General features: G+C 45.2%; 1 long non-coding RNA gene across 1 annotated transcript; it reads right to left on the bottom strand.

Annotated features, from left to right (window-relative positions):
* Positions 1–785: 785 nt before the first annotated feature.
* Positions 786–17,030, bottom strand: LOC123481890. The gene is made up of 4 exons (XR_006657431.1): positions 16,851–17,030; positions 16,501–16,682; positions 1,135–1,260; positions 786–1,043 (listed from the first exon to the last, which is right to left on the bottom strand). It is a non-coding gene; the product is annotated as an uncharacterized LOC123481890 (long non-coding RNA).

Raw genomic sequence — 17,030 nt, 5'->3', positions numbered from 1 at the left:
CTTCGGGACCATCAGTAAGTCCGTTATTTTGGTTCCTGGCTTCGGGACCATCAGTAAGTCCGTTATTTTGGTTCCTGGCTTCGGGACCATCAGTAAGTCCGTTATTTTGGTTCCTGGCTTCGGGACCATCAGTAAGTCCGTTATTTTGGTTCCTGGCTTCGGGACCATCAGTAATGATCCATCTCTGCCTACTGTCTACTGTCAACCCTAACAAGTGGAATGTTATTTAAAAAATTCATAATTGCATAATTAATCAAAATGACTATTTTTTAAAAATGTAAAACATATTACAGCATCCCTGCTGCAATTACAGTATTAAGCTGGCAACTCTGGTTCCAGGATAATGCTGTAAATGTACAGTGAAATTCTCCCTGAAATCTTAATGTAAGAAAAACAATAAATGTTTCCATAAAATGCATTTATTCAAATTGGTAACAACATTAACAACATATTAACAACAGAATTGACAACAACAGTAACAACAGTTAACACATATGTAACCAAATAAGAGCATCTTTACAACACTAATTTAAAAACTAGACTACCTGCCAAGAGTGTGCAAAGCCTATTTGAAGAATCTCAAATGTAAAATATATTTTGATTTGTTTAACACTTTTTTTGGTTACTACATGATTCCATATGTGCTATTTCATAGTTTTGATGTCTTCACTAGTATTCAACAATGTAGAAAATAGTAAAAATAAAGAAAAATGAATGAATGAATGAGTAGGTGTTCTAAAACTTTGGACCGGTAGTGTACATTGTGTGCCAGTGTGTGTGTGGGATGTTGGGGGACAAAGAGAGACAACGAGAGAGAGAGGGAGGGAGGGAGATGGAGTTAAAATTGGGATTGGGTACAATCCTAGCGCTATGATCAGGGGCCACTCTATTTGGGGGTAAAGGGGGGTTCAGAGGGGGTAAAGGGGGGTTCAGAGGGGGTGAAACACACTACGGGACAGTTTGGGCAGGAGCGCATCCAAGAGAGAGAAGTCAGCGCAGCATCAGGTGTTCCTCGTGGAGCTCCGTAGCAAACCTTCTCAGCCCTAGGCCAAGCATAAAGAATAGGATGAGAGACAGAGAGCACCGTGGGTAAAAAGACAGGAGACATATCAAGTCGTGTGTGTGTGTACTTACCTCGCTAGAGGTCTCCATTCAAAACTCAGTGAGCTCTTGGAAGAATGGGGCTAAGAACAGTTGGCTTCCTCTGGGTCACCTTGTCCCATCTTCAGGGTTCATATTGGGTTGATTGGAACCAGGAAGCTGTACAGCCATATATCCAATATAGTTTATGAAATCAATGGAGGCGTTGTACAAATACAAATCAGACAGCTAGATACACCTACTGTACTTCTAAATATAAATTATATATATATATATATATATATATATATATATATATATATATATTTATATAGTAATTTATCATAATATATGATAAAACATTGCTATAGCTATAAAATATAATATAAGATTATTTTACCAGACTCACAACATTTTCCTTCCTTTCTGTGCCACCAAATGTTTGCTTACTAGTAACAGGTTTAGCTAATACTGGAACATTCTGGAACAATGTTGTTTAAATTAAAGAAATGGTTAGCGGGGAGAGGCTATACGGACTCTCCTTGCCTGCAAAACAATGACGTACAGTTGACATCGGAAGTTTACATACACTCAGGTTGGAGTCATTAAAACTTGTTTTTCAACCACTCCACAATTTTCTTGTTAACAAACTATAGTTTTGGCAAGTCGGTTAGGACATCTACTTTGGGCATGACACAAGTAATTTTTCCAACAATTGTTTACAGACAGATTATTTCACTTATAATTCACTGTATCACAATTCCATTGGGTCAGAAGTTGACATACACTAAGTTGACTGTGCCTTTAAACAGCTTGGAAAATTCCAGAAAATTATGTCATGGCTTTAGAAGCTTCTGATATGCTAATTGACATCATTTGAGTCAATTGGAGGTGTACCTGTGGATGTATTTCAAGGCCTACCTTCAAACTCAGTGCCTCTTTGCTTGACATCATGGGAAAATCAAAAGAAATCAGCTAAGACCTCAGAAAAAAAATTGTAGACCTCCACAAGTCTGGTTCATCCTTGGGAGCAATTTCCAAACGCCTGAAGGTACCACGTTCATCTGTACAAACAATAGTACGCAAGTATAAACACCATGGGACCACGCAGCCATCATACCGCTCAGGAATGAGATGCGTTCTGTCTCCTAGAGATTAACGTACTTTGGTGCGAAAAAGTGCAAATTAATCCCAGAACAACAGCAAAGGACCTTGTGAAGATGCTGGAGGAAACAGGTACAAAAGTATCTATATCCACAGTAAAACTAGTCCTATATTGACATAACCTGAAAGGCCGCTCAGCAAGGAAGAAGCCACTGCTCCAAAACCGCCATAAAAAAGGCAGACTACGGTTTGCAACTGAACATGGTAATGACCATCGTTATGTTTGGAGGAAAAAGGGTGGGCTTGCAAGCCGAAGAACACCATCCCAACCGTGAAGCACGGGGGGTGGCAGCATCATGCTGTAGGGGTGCTTTTCTCCAGGAGGGACTGGTGCACTTCACAAAATAGATGGCATCATGAGGAAGGAAAAATATGTGGATATATTGAAGCAACATCTCAAGACATCAATCAGGAAGTTAAAGCTTGGTCGCAAATGGGTCTTCCAAATGGACAATGACCCCAAGCATACATCCAAAGTTGTGGCAAAATGGCTTAAGGACAACAAAGTCAAGGTATTGGAGTGGCCATCACAAAGCCCTGACCTCAATCCTATAGAAAATGTGTGGGCAGAACTGAAAAAGCGTGTGCGAGCAAGGAGGCCTACAAACCTGACTCAGTTACACCAGCTCTGTCAGGAGGAATGGGCCAAAAATTCACCCAACTTATTGTGGGAAGCTTGTGGAAGGCTACCCGAAACGTTTGACCCAAGTTAAACAATTTAAAGGCAATGCTACCAAATACTAATTGAGTGTATGTAAACTTCTGACCCACTGGGAATGTGATGAAAGAAATAAAAGCTGAAATAAATCATTCTCTCTACTATTATTCTGATATTTCACATTCTTAAAATAAAGTGGTGATCCTAACTGACCTAAGACTGGTAATTTTTACAAGGATTAAATGTCAGGAATTGTGAAAAACTGAGTTTAAATGTATTTGGCTAAGGTGTATGTAAACTTCTGACTTCAACTGTTTGTCGTGTAGCTGAGAGCGGAGTGAACCGAGTCACACAGGGTTGTGACTGGTTGTGACAGCTAAGGAGGACACTGTGTTGTGACTGGTTGTGACAGCTAAGGAGGACACTGGGTTGTGACTGGTTGTGACAGCTAAGGAGGACACTGTGTTGTGACTGGTTGTGACAGCTAAGGAGGACACTGGGTTGTGACTGGTTGTGACAGCTAAGGAGGACACTGGGTTGTGACTGGTTGTGACAGCTAAGGAGGACACTGGGTTGTGACTGGTTGTGACAGCTAAGGAGGACACTGGGTGGTGACAGCTAAGGAGGACACTGGGTGGTGACAGCTAAGGAGGACACTGTGGTGTTACCGTTTATGCTCTCCCCATCACGGTGACATCTAGATGGCCAATATTAGTTATATCTTGTGTTGGCTGCTATCCTACTTGAAATATCATACTGGGAGGAATGCCCACGTTACTAGCTACCGCCGGTGACACTGTGGTACAGCTGCCCATTGGCAAGCACCTACGGTCAGCAGGCACCTCGATACAACACCGGTGCACTGGTCATTCGCATTGGCTTTAGCAGCTCGCGAGTACCGGTAGTTTAATGGCTCACGACAAGGTTTATGTGTAAAATGCGCCCGATCAATCCACCCAAAAACTTTGCGCGTAATATGGTTCAAATCTTTGAACTGCTAGTATTTATTTGAACTGCTAGCTCGAACAAGCCATAACGGTCACGAATCTGCGCTCAGTTTATTCTCTATGGCACTCAGAGGCTGTGGCACATCAAGCCTATCGTCACAACAATTATTATCTGGGTGATTTTTTTCTAGGTCAAACAGATATTTACAATCAATTTAGAGCAGACTGAAATGGCTTGCATCAACTTGCGCTAGCTAACTAGCTAACTAGGTTAGCTAAGAAAACGTGCACTGCTTGAGGCGTCACTACAGACCCGGGTTCGATCCCAGGCTGTGTCACAACCGGCCGTGACCGGGAATCCCATAGGGAGGTGCACAATTGGCCCAGCGTCGTCTGGAGTTAGGGAGGTGTGGCCCAGCGTCGTCCCGGGGTTAGGGGAGGGTTTGGCCCAGCGTCGTCCGGGTTAGGGAGGGTTTGGCCCAGCGTCGTCTGGGTTAGGGGAGAGGTTGGGCCCAGCGTCGTTAGGGGAGGGTTTGGCCCAGCGTCATCTGGGTTAGGGGGAGGGTTTGGCCCAGCGTCGTCCGGGTTAGGGGAGTGTTTGGCCCAGCGTCGTCCGGGTTAGGGGAGGTTTGGCCAGGGGGGGATTTACTTGGCTCATCGCGCTCTAGAGACTCCTTGTGGCGGGCCGGGCTCCTGCAGGCTGACTTCGGTCGTCAGTTGACACATTGGTGCAGCTGGCTTCGGGTTAGCGGGCGGGTGTTAAGAAGCGCGGTTTGGTGGGTCATGTTTCGGAGGACGCATGACTCGACCTTCGCCTCCTGAGGTCATTGGGGAGTTGCAGCGATGAGACAGGATCAAAATTGGGGAGAAAAAGGGAGTAAAAATAAGAAATACAGTATGTTAGAGTAATTTTTACTTCCTATTACAGTTAATAACAGTATTTTTTCAGCATTTTACCCATAATGTAGTGCAATCTACAGCATTAATGCTCTAAAACAGATTTATGGTATTTTACTGTGCATTCTATAGTGTTTTACTGTTGAGATTACAGCAAAGTCTTACTGTGAGTAGAGCACAATGAAGCAGCTACACGCTTCACACTACACGCTACACGCTACACGCTACACAAAACAAAACAAAACCCCTCCCCTCCCTCTACACAAAACTCCTCCCTTCCCTCTATACTACACACAAAATAAAACCCATCCCTCTACACTACACACAAAACCCCTCCCTTTTAACAAAACTCCTCCCCTCCCTCTACACTGCACTACACACAAAATAAAACCCCTCCCCTCCCTCCACACAAAACTCCTCCCCTCCCTCTACACTACACTACACACAAAATAAAACCCCTCCCCTCCTCTTAACAAAACTCCTCCCCTCCCTCTACACTCCACCTCAAAACAAAACCCCTCCTTTACACAAAACCCCTCCCTTCCCTCTACACTACACACAGAACCACTCCCTTCCTGCCACATGTCCTGCCCACCTGCAGTACAGAACCCCTCCCTCCCCTGCCACATGTCCTGCCCACCTGCAGGACAGAACCCTGATATGAGACTGATAGACGTTGTCACTGAACAGTAAACTATAGTCAGAACAACAATTCTAGTGAATACGAATTGAGTCCTATTCTCAAAACTGAAATCAGCGTTCTCATTTTGCTTGCGAATAGTCAACATGTTCAATGTATTCATCACCTTCATCGTTCCACTCTCCTTGTTCATAGGCTTCATTTATACAAGCAGCCCAATTTTATATTATTTTTTCCCAAATCAGATCAGATCTTTTGCCAGTAATTGGGCAAGAGATCAGAATTGGATTTTACATTTAGCAGACGCTCTTATCCAGAGCGACTTACTGTTAGTGAGTGCATACGAGCCCACGAAGATCTCCTCCACCGCACGAGCCCGACGGGGGTGCAAACCGGACAGGAAAATCACTTTAGTGACTAATCCCACTCAAGTGATGCACCCATCCTAGGGACAGCATGGAAGAGCACTAGTAAGCCAGTGACTCAGCCCCGTAACAGGGTCAGAGGCAGAGGATCCCAGTGGAGAGAGGGGAGCCGGCCAGGCAGAGACAAGCAAGGGCGGTTCGTCGCTCCAGTGCCTTGCCGTTCACCTTGTCACCCCTGGGCCAACTACACTCAATCATAGGACCTACTGAAGAGATGAGTCTTCAGTAAAGACTTAAAAGGTCAAGACAGAGTCTGCGTCTCTCACATGGATAAGCAGACCATTCAATAATAATTGAGCTCTATAGTAGAAAGCCCTGCCTCCAGCTGTTTGCTTAGAAATTCTAGGGACAATAAGGAGGCCTCAGTCTTGTGACCGTAGCGACGTGTAGGTATGTACGGCAGGACCAAATAGGAGAGATAGGTAGGGGGCAAGCCCATGTAATGTTTGTAGGTTAGCAGTAAAACCTTGAAATCAGCCCTAGCCTTAACAGGAAGCCAGAGGCTAGCACTGGAGTAATATGATCACATTCTTTGGTTCTAGTCAAGATTCTAGCAGCCGTGTTTAGCACTAACTGACGTTTATTTAGTGCTTTATCTGGGTAGCCGGAGAGTATAGCATTGCAGTAGTCTAATCTAGAAGCGACAAAAGCATGGATTAGCTTTTCTGCATCATTTTTGGACAAAACGTTTCATATTTTTGCAATGTTACGAAGATTGAAAAAACTGTCCTTTAAATATTCTTGATATGTTCAGTCAAGCGAGATCAGGGTCCAGAGTAACGTCGAGGTCCTTCACAGTTTTTTTTGGAGATGACTGTACAACCATCAAGATGAATTGTCAGATCCAACAGCAGATCTCTTTGTTTCTTGGGACCTAGAACTAGCATGTCTGTTTTGTCCGAGTTTAAAAGTAAAACATTTGCCCCCATCCACTTCCTTATGTCTGAAACACAGGCTTCCAGGGTAGGCAATTTTGGGGCTTCACCATGTTTCAACGAAATGTACAGCTGTGTGTCAGTCCGCATAGCAGTGAAAGTTGACATTGGTTATATGGTGAAAACAATAGTGGTCCTAAAACGGAACACAGAAACTTGTCCGTAGAGCTCCGAGACAGGATTGTGTCGAGGCACAGATCTGGGGAAGGGTACCAAAAACATTTCTGCAGCACTGAAGGTCCCCAAGAACACAGTGGCCTCCATCATTCTTAAATGGAAGAAGTTTGGAACCACCAAGACTCTTCCTAGAGCTGGCCGCCCGGCCAAACTGAGCAATCGGGGGAGAAGGGCCTTGGTCAGGGAGGTGACCAAGAACCCGATGGTCACTCTGACAGAGCTCTAGAGTTCCTCTGTGGAGATGGGAGAACCTTCCGAAGGACAACCATCTCTGCAGCAGTCCACCAATCAGGCCTTTATGGTAGAGTGGCCAGACGGATGCCACTCCTCAGTAAAAGGCACATGACAGCCCGGCTGGAGTTTGCCAAATGGCACCTAAAGAGTCTCTGACCATGAGAAACTAGATTATCTGGTCTGATGAAACCAAGATTGAACTCTTTGGCCTGAATGCCAAGCGTCACGTCTGGAGGAAACCTGGCACCATCCCTACGGTGAAGCATGGTGGTGGCAGCATCATGCTGTGGGGGATGTTTTTTCAGCGGCAGGGACTGGGAGACTAGTCAGGATCGAGGAAAGATGAACGGAGCAAAGTACAGAGAGATCCTTGATGAAAACCTGCTCCAGAGCGCTCAGGACCTCAGACTGGGGCGAAGGTTCACCTTCCAACAGGACAACGACACTAAGCACACAGCCAAGACAACGCAGGAGTGGCTTCGTGACAAGTCTCTGAATGTCCTTGAGTGGCCCAGCCAGATCCAGGACTTGAACCCGATCGAACATCTCTGGAGAGACCTGAAAATAGCTGTGCAGTGACACTCCCCATTCAACCTGACAGAGCTTGAGAGGATCTGCAGAGAAGAATGGGAAAAACTCCCCAAATACAGGTCTGCCAATCTTGTAGCGTCATACCCAAGAAGACTCAAGGCTGTAATCACTGCCAAAGGTACTTCAACAAAGTACTGAGGAAACTGTCTGAATACTTATGTAAATGTTATATTTAAGTTTTTAGTTTTTAATAAATGTGCAAACATGTCTAAAAACCTGTTTTTGCTTTGTCATTATGGGGTTATTGTGTGTAGATCGATGAGGGGAAAAAATATATATATAATCCATTTTAGAATAAGGCTGTAACATAACAAAATGTGGAAAAAGGCAAGGGGTCTGAATACTTTCCGAATGCACTGTATATGGAGAATGTTAAATGACAAAAATATGGGGTTAAATACATATCTCTCAGATATAGGAGACACACTTCAGAATAAACTTCCTTATGATATTTTTTGGGGACTAGCTGTTGTTCCATGTAGTGAATCTGTTATTCAATGGGCTCATATGGGCTAATAGCAGTACGGCCAAAACAATTTTTTCATCAAATAATTTGTTTATATACTTTTGAGAAACTTCAAGGGTTCTTAGAATTCTACATCAAATAGCTAAATGATCCTTGGTATGACCTTCTTAATACAATTCCATATAGTTTAGTAGTCCCCCCCCTTAGAAGACCCCCTTCCCTCCCCTGGCTTAGACAGGGCTTAGACTCTGATGGGTTAATAGCTGATTCTAAGATTTGTAATTGATCATGTATATGTTTTTGCTGTTTGTTATACAGCCGGGTTATCCATATCTCCGTTTTGGATAGATAACTCTTCGTGTTGTTGTTTGTTTAGTGTGTTCCAATTTTCTTCAATTACATTGAGCTGATTTCTGATGTGCTGTTACTTCTTTTTCCGTAGTGTATTTCTGTACTGTTTTAGTGATTCACCATAGTGAAGGCGTAGGCTCAGGTTTTCTGGGTCTCTATGTTTTTGGTTAGATAGGTTTCTCAATTTCTTTCTTAGGTTTTTGCATTCTTCATCAAACCATTTGTCATTGTTCCTTTTCTTAGGTTGTTGTCTTGTTTGATAGGGAAGCTGAAAGGAGAAATATACTGTTTAAGCTTTCTACTGCCACGTTTACACCTTAATTTACACCTTAATTATTGCAGTGAAATGTTTTGTCTAGGAAGTTGTCTAAAAGGGATTGAATTTGTTGTTGCCCAATTGTTTTGTGGTAGGTTTCTACACTACTTTCCTTCCATCTATAGCATTTCTTAATATTGTGTAGTTCCTTTGGCTTTGATGCCTCATGATTGAGTAATGCTCTGTTCAAGTAGACTGTGATTTTGCTGTGATCTGATAGGGGTGTCAGTGGGTTAAATGTGAACGCTCTGAGAGGCTGTGGGTTGAGGTCAGTGATAAAGTAATCCACAGTACTACTGCCAAGGGATGAGCTATAGGTGTACCTACCATAGGAGTCTCCTCGAAGCCTACCATTGTCTGTGTACAGACCCAGCGTGCGACAGAGTTGCAGGAGTTGTGATCTGTTTTTGTTGGTTGTTTTGTCATAGTTGTGTCTAGGGGGGCATATTTGGGAGGGAATACTGTCACCTCCAGGTAGGTGTTAGTCCCCTTGTGTGCTGAGAGTGTCAGGTTCTTGTCCAGTTCTGGCATTTAGGTCGCCACAGACTAGTACATGTCCCTGGGCCTGGAAATGGTTGATCTCCCCCTCTAGGATGGAGAAGCTGTCATCGTTAAAGTATGGGGATTCTATTGGGAGGATATAGGTAGCACACATGAGGACTTTTTCTCTGTTGAGTGATCGTATGTACATACCCCAACCAGAAGCCATGGATTACAGGCAACATCCGCACTGAGCTAAAGGGTAGAGCTGCCGCTTTCAAGGAGCGGGACTCTAACCCGTACGCTTATAAGAAATCCCGCTATGCCCTCCGACGAACCATCAAACAGGCAAAGAGTCAATACAGGACTAAGATTGAATCATACTACACCGGCTCTGACGCTCGTCGGATGTGGCAGGGCTTGAAAACTATTACAGACTACAAAGGGAAGCACAGCCGCGAGCTGCCCAGTGACACAAGAATTCCAGACGAGCTAAATCACTTCTATGCTCGCTTCGAGGCAAGCAACACTGAAGCATGCATGAGAGCACCAGCTTTTCCGGATGACTATGTGATCACGCTCTCCGTAGCCAATGTGAGTAAGACTTTTAAACAGGTAAACATTCACAAGGCCGCAGGGCCAGATGGATTACCAGGACGTGTACTCTGAGCATGTGCTGACCAACTGGCAAGTGTCTTCCTAAAATTTTCAACATGTCCCTGACTGAGTCTGTAATACCAACATGTTTCAAGCAGACCACCATAGTCCCCGTGCCCAAGGACACTAAGATAACCTGCCTAAATGACTACCGACCAGTAGCACTGACGTATGTAGCCGTGAAGTGCTTTGAAAGGCTGGTCATGGCTCACATCAACACCATTATCCCAGAAACCCTAGACCCACTCCAATTTGCATACCACCCCAACAGATCCACAGATGATGCTATCTCTATTGCACTCCACACTGCCCTTTCCCACATGGACAAGAGGAACACCTACGTGAGAATGCTGTTCATTGACTACAGCTCAGCATTCAACACCATAGTGAGCGGCAGGTAGCTTAGTGGGTAAGAGCGTTGTGCCAGTAACCGAAAGGTCGCTGGTTCTAATCCCTGAGCCGACTAGGTGAAAAATCTGTCGATGTGCCCTTAAGCAAGGCACTTAACCCTAATTGCTCATGTAAGTCGCTCTGGATAAGAGCATCTGCTAAATGACTAAAATGTAAAAATGTAATAGTGCCCTCAAAGCTCATGGGACTAAACACCATCATTAAGTTTGCCAATGACACAACAGTGGTAGGCCTGATCACCAACAACGATGAGACAGCCTATAGGGAGGAGGTCAGAGACCTGGCCGTGTGGTGCCAGGATAACAACCTCTACCTCAACGTGACCAAGACAAAGGAGATGATTGTGGACTACAGGAAAAAAAAGAGGACTGAGCACGCCCCCATTCTCATCGACAGGGCTGTAGTGGAACAGGTTGAAAGCTTCAAGTTCCTTGGTGTCCACATCACCAACGAACTATCATGATCCAAACACACGAAGACAGTCGTGAAGAGGGCACGACAAAGCCTATTCCCCCTCAGGAGACTGAAAAGATTTGTCATGGGTCCTCAGATCCTCAAAAAAGTATACAGCTGCACCATCGAGAGCATCCTGACTGGTTGCATCACCGCCTGGTATGGCAACTGCTTGGCCTCCGACTGCATGGCACTACAGAGGGTAGTGCGTACGGCCCAGTACATCACTGGGGCCAAGCTTCCTGCCATCCAGGACCTCTATACCAGGTGGTGTCAGAGGAAGGCCCTCAAAATTGTCAAAGACTCCTGAACAGCTAATCATGGCTACCCAGATTATTTGCACTGCCCCCCCACCCCATATTTTTACGCTGCTGCTACTCTGTTCATTATTTATGCATAGTCACTTTAACTCTACCCACATGTACATATTACCTCAACTACCTTAACTAGCCGGTGCCCCCGCACATTGACTCTGCACCCTGTATATACAGTGAGGGGAAAAAAGTATTTGATCCCCTGCTGATTTTGTACGTTTGCCCACTGACAAAGAAATGATCAGTCTATAATTTTAATGGTAGGTTTATTTGAACAGTGAGAGACAGAATAACTACAACAAAATCCAGAAAACGCATGTCAAAAATGTTATAAATTGATTTGCATTTTAATGAGGGAAATAAGTATTTGACCCCCTCTCAATCAGAAAGATTTCTGGCTCCCAGGTGTCTTTTATATAGGTAACGAGCTGAGATTAGGAGCACACTCTTAAAGGGGGTGCTCCTAATCTCAGCTTGTTACCTGTATAAAAGACACCTGTCCACAGAAGCAATCAATCAATCAGATTCCAAACTCTCCACCATGGCCAAGACCAAAGAGCTCTCCAAGGATGTCAGGGACAAGATTGTAGACCTACACAAGGCTGGAATGGGCTACAAGACCATCGCCAAGCAGCTTGGTGAGAAGGTGACAACAGTTGGTGCGATTATTCGCAAATGGAAGAAACACCAAAATAACTGTCAATCTCCCTCGGCCTGGGGCTCCATGCAAGATCTCACCTCGTGGAGTTGCAATGATCATGAGAACGGTGAGGAATCAGCCCAGAACTACACGGGAGGATCTTGTCAATGATCTCAAGGCAGCTGGGACCATAGTCACCAAGAAAACAATTGGAAACACACTGCGCTGTGAAGGACTGAAATCCTGCAGCGCCCGCAAGGTCCCCCTGCTCAAAAAAGCACATGTACCGGGCCGTCTGAAGTTTGCCAATGAACATCTGAATGATTCAGAGGAGAACTGGGTGAAAGTGTTGTGGTCAAATGAGACCAAAATCGAGCTCTTTGGCATCAACTCAACTCGCCGTGTTTGGAGGAGGAGGAATGCTGCCTATGACCCCAAGAACACCATCCCCACCGTCAAACATGGAGGTGGAAACATTATGCTTTGGGGGTGTTTTTCTGATAAGGGGACAGGACAACTTCACTGCATCAAAGGGACGATGGACGGGGCAATGTACCGTCAAATCTTGGGTGAGAACCTCCTTCCCTAAGCCAGGGCATTGAAAATGGGTCGTGGATGGGTATTCCAGTATGACATAACCCAAAACACACGACCAAGGCAACAAAGGAGTGGCTCAAGAAGAAGCACATTACGGTCCTTGAGTGGCCTAACCAGTCTCCAGACCTTAATCCCATAGAAAATCTGTGGAGGGAGCTGAAGGTTCGAAACCTTAATGACTTGGAAAAGGTCGGCAAAGAGGAGTGGAACAAAATCCCTCCTGAGATGTGTGCAAACCTGGTGGCCAACTACAAGAAACGTCTGACCTCTGTGATTGCCAACAAGGGTTTTGCCACCAAGTACTAAGTCATGTTTTGCAGAGGGGTCAAATACTTATTTCCCTCATTAAAATGCAAATCAATTCATAACATTTTTGAAATGCGTTTTTCTGGATTCTTTTTTGTTATTCTGTCTCTCACTGTTCAAATAAACCTACCATTAAAATTATAGACGGATCATGTCTTTGTCAGTGGGCAACGTACAAAATCAGCAGGGGATCAAATACTTTTTTTCCCTCACTGTAGAGCCTCCCCTACTGTTATTTTATTTTACTTCTGCTCTTTTTTTCTCAACACTTTTTTTGTTGTTGTTTTATTTAACTTTTTTATTAAAAAAATAAATGCATTGTTGGTTAAGGGCTGTAAGTAAGCATTACACTGTAATGTCTACACCTGTTGTATTCGGCGCATGTGGCCAATAAAATTTGATTTGATTTCCTTATTAATTAAGTGTTCCTGTATTGATTAATTTAATAGAGTGAGTTAGGTCTGCTCTATACCAAATTAGCATACCCCCTGAGTCCCTTCCCTGTTTCACACCTGGTAGTTTGGTGGATGGGACTACCAGCTCTCTGTATCCTAGAGGGCAACCAGTGGGTCCGTTTCCTCTATACCATGTTTCTTGTAGGATGACAATGTCTGTATTTCTTGATTTCTTTGATGAAGTCCAGGTTCCTGCTCTTTAGGCCAAAGGCAGATGACCTGAGGCCTTGGATATTACAGGATGAGACAGTAAAAGCTTTGTGTTCCATAGTGTCTAGTGTTTAGTTTTTGTGTTGTTTTTCAGACCAGACTCTTTCTTCCTCTCTCTCTCTCTCTCTCTCTCTCTCTCTCTCTCTCTCTCTCTCTCTCTCTCTCTCTCTCTCTCTGTCTCTCTCTCTCTTTCTCTCTTCCTCTCGCTTTCTCTCCTCTCTCTCTCTCTCTCTCTCTCTCTCTCTCTCTCTCTCTCTCTCTGTCTCTCTCTCTCTCTCTCTCTCTCTCTTCCTGCCATTTGCTCTCTCTCTCTCTCTCTCTCTCTCTCTCTCTCTCTCTCTCTCTCTCTCTCTCTCTCTCGCTTTCTCTCTTCCTCTCGCTTTCTCTCCTCTCTCTCTCTCTCTCTCTCTCTCTCTCTCTCTCTCTCTATCTCTGTCTCTCTCTCTCTTTCTCTCTTCCTCTCGCTTTCTCTCCTCTCTCTCTCTCTCTCTCTCTCTTTCTCTCTTCCTCTCGCTTTCTCTCTCTCTCTCTCTCTCTCTCTCTCTCTCTCTCTCTCTCTCTCTCTCTCTCTCTCTCTCTCTCTCTCTCTCTCTCTCTCTCTCTCTCTCTCTCTCTCTCTCTCTCTCTCTCTCTCTCTCTCTCTCTCTCTCTCTCTACTGTACTGTAGTCTACAAAGTGAAACAGATTTCTAATGTACATTTTACTTTTTAATGTTGATCACATTTTATGTGTTTCTGCATATGTTCCTCTTCTCACTGCCATAACCCAGACTGTCCTCACTGCCATAACCCAGCCAGCCTGTCCTCACTGCCATAACCCAGCCTGTCCTCACTGCCATAACCCAGCCTGTCCTCACTGCCATAACCCAGCCTGTCCTCACTGCCATAACCCAGCCTGTCCTCACTGCCATAACCCAGCCTGTCCTCACTGCCATAACCCAGCCTGTCCTCACTGCCATAACCCAGCCTGTTCTCACTGCCATAACCCAGCCTGTCCTCACTGCCATAACCCAGCCTGTCCTCACTGCCATAACCCACCCTGTCCTCACTGCCATAACCCAGCCTGTCCTCACTGCCATAACCCAGCCAGCCTGTCCTCACTGCCATAACCCAGCCTGTCCTCACTGCCATAACCCAGCCTGTCCTCACTGCCATAACCCAGCCTGTCCTCACTGCCATAACCCAGCCTGTTCTCACTGCCATAACCCAGCCTGTCCTCACTGCCATAACCCAGCCTGTCCTCACTGCCATAACCCAGCCTGTCCTCACTGCCATAACCCAGCCTGTCCTCACTGCCATAACCCAGCCTGTTCTCACTGCCATAACCCAGCCTGTCCTCACTGCCATAACCCAGCCTGTCCTCACTGCCATAACCCAGCCTGTCCTCACTGCCATAACCCAGCCTGTCCTCACTGCCATAACCCAGCCTGTCCTCACTGCCATAACCCAGCCTGTTCTCACTGCCATAACCCAGCCTGTCCTCACTGCCGTAACCCAGCCTGTCCTCACTGCCATAACCCAGCCTGTCCTCACTGCCATAACCCAGCCTGTCCTCACTGCCAGCCTGTCCTCACTGCCATAACCCATCCTGTCCTCACTGCCATAACCCAGCCTGTCCTCACTGCCATAACCCAGCCTGTCCTCACTGCCATAACCCAGCCTGTCCTCACTGCCATAACCCAGCCTGTCCTCACTCCCATAACCCAGCCTGTCCTCACTGCCATTACCCAGCCTGTCCTCACTGCCATAACCCAGCTTGTCCTCACTGCCATAACCCAGCCTGTCCTCACTGCCATAACCCAGCCTGTCCTCACTGCCATAACCCAGCCTGTCCTCACTCCCATAACCCAGCCTGTCCTCACTGCCATAACCCAGCCTGTCCTCACTGGCATTACCCAGCCTGTCCTCACTGCCATAACCCAGCCTGTCCTCACTGCCATAACCCAGCCTGTCCTCACTGCCATAACCCAGCCTGTCCTCACTGCCATAACCCAGCCTGTCCTCACTGCCATAACCCAGCCTGTCCTCACTGCCATAACCCAGCCTGTCCTCACTGCCATTACCCAGCCTGTCCTCACTGCCATATCCCAGCCTGTACAGTACAGCCAACGATGTTTATAACTAACCCAAGACAGACCACAGGGTATTGTTTCCAATGGGAGCAAATAAAGCATAGTGGGAAGAACAAGCAAGGAGGGGGGCAGAGCCAAGCACAAGCTAACGAGATCCTATTGGTGTGTTCTAGCATGTATTTGCATATTTCAGTTAGGGAACACCTTCTCTGTGAGGTGGGCATGTGCAGTAACTCAATTCGCCCTTGCACTCCTACACAACGCAATTTTTAAAAACTTTTAGAAAGGGTGAAGTCTACAAAACTTTGTGCACTCTGTTCGTAGCAGATTTTAGTTTTTGGGAATAGAAAACTGTTTTGAGATCGACTGTTTCATAGATTAGAAAATGTCGGCCAAGTTTAATCCATCTCCATCTTCTCCCACTTCCTGGACTTCCATATTGTTATTTATTTTGCTCATTTGCACCCCAGTATCATATTTGCACAACATCTTTTGCACATCTATCATTCCAGTGTTAATACGAAATTGTAACTATTTTGAACTATGGCCTATTTAATGCCTTACCTCCATAACTTGCTACATTTGCACACACTGTATATAGATTTTCTGTTTGTATTTTTGACTTTATGTTTTGTTTTACCCCATATGTAACTCTGTGTTGTTGTTTTTATCGCACTGCTTTGCTTTATCTTGGCCAGGTCGCAGTTGTAAATGAGAACTTGTTCTCAACTGGCTTACCTGGTTAAATAAAGGTAAAATAAAAATAAAAAATAAAAAATAGTTATATCTGTGGTAGTGTACATATAGATGTAGTTCATATGATGTCCAGCGGGGCAGTGTTGCTACAGTCATAGATACTGTAGCTTAGTTCATGATGACAAAGAGACAGCTGCTTTCCCCTAGAGAACATGAAATATATTCCTCTGCTGTTGAACAATACAACGATGGTCAGAGCTTTTGTTAACTTCTCCATCCTACTGCTCCTGTTGCCAGGTAAACTCATCAAGCGTTCAGAAAAAACTTACCTCAGAAAACATCTAAAGAGGACAACCTCTGTCTATTCATATATAAGGGCCTTTTTCATTGGTTTTGTTTCTTCATGTTTTTTTCTAACTTCTTGCTTGATATGTCCAGCTTCACCTCCTCACGTTTCTATCTCCTGTCTCTGACGAAGGTGTTTGGAACAGCAGCGGAATCTCCCAGACGCCTGCAGCGGTAATAATGAGGCCAAAAGAAAGCATTAGTCTCAACTGCAGCCACAACAACTCAGACATCTTCCATGTACTGGTACAGACGACCAGCACAGAGCAGAGCCCTCACACTAGTGGGCTACCTGTACTCAGGCACAGCCAACCTAGAGGCAGACTTTACTAACCATCGCTTCAGTCTCCGAGGAAACGCAGGTAGTCGTGGAGACCTGCAGATGTCCAATCCTACCACAGAGGACTCTGGGGAGTATTTCTGTGCCACCAGCAAAGCACACTGCTCTAGATCCTCTTCCTTCCTCTACAAAAACCCCTCTCTCTGGTACACCATACGGTTCAAAGCATTTGAC

This window comes from Coregonus clupeaformis, chromosome 25, assembly GCF_020615455.1.
Source record: "Coregonus clupeaformis isolate EN_2021a chromosome 25, ASM2061545v1, whole genome shotgun sequence".
Taxonomy (NCBI): domain Eukaryota; kingdom Metazoa; phylum Chordata; class Actinopteri; order Salmoniformes; family Salmonidae; genus Coregonus; species Coregonus clupeaformis.
The sequence above is the reverse complement of the archived record's forward strand: the minus strand, read 5'-3'. Positions and strand labels throughout refer to the sequence as shown.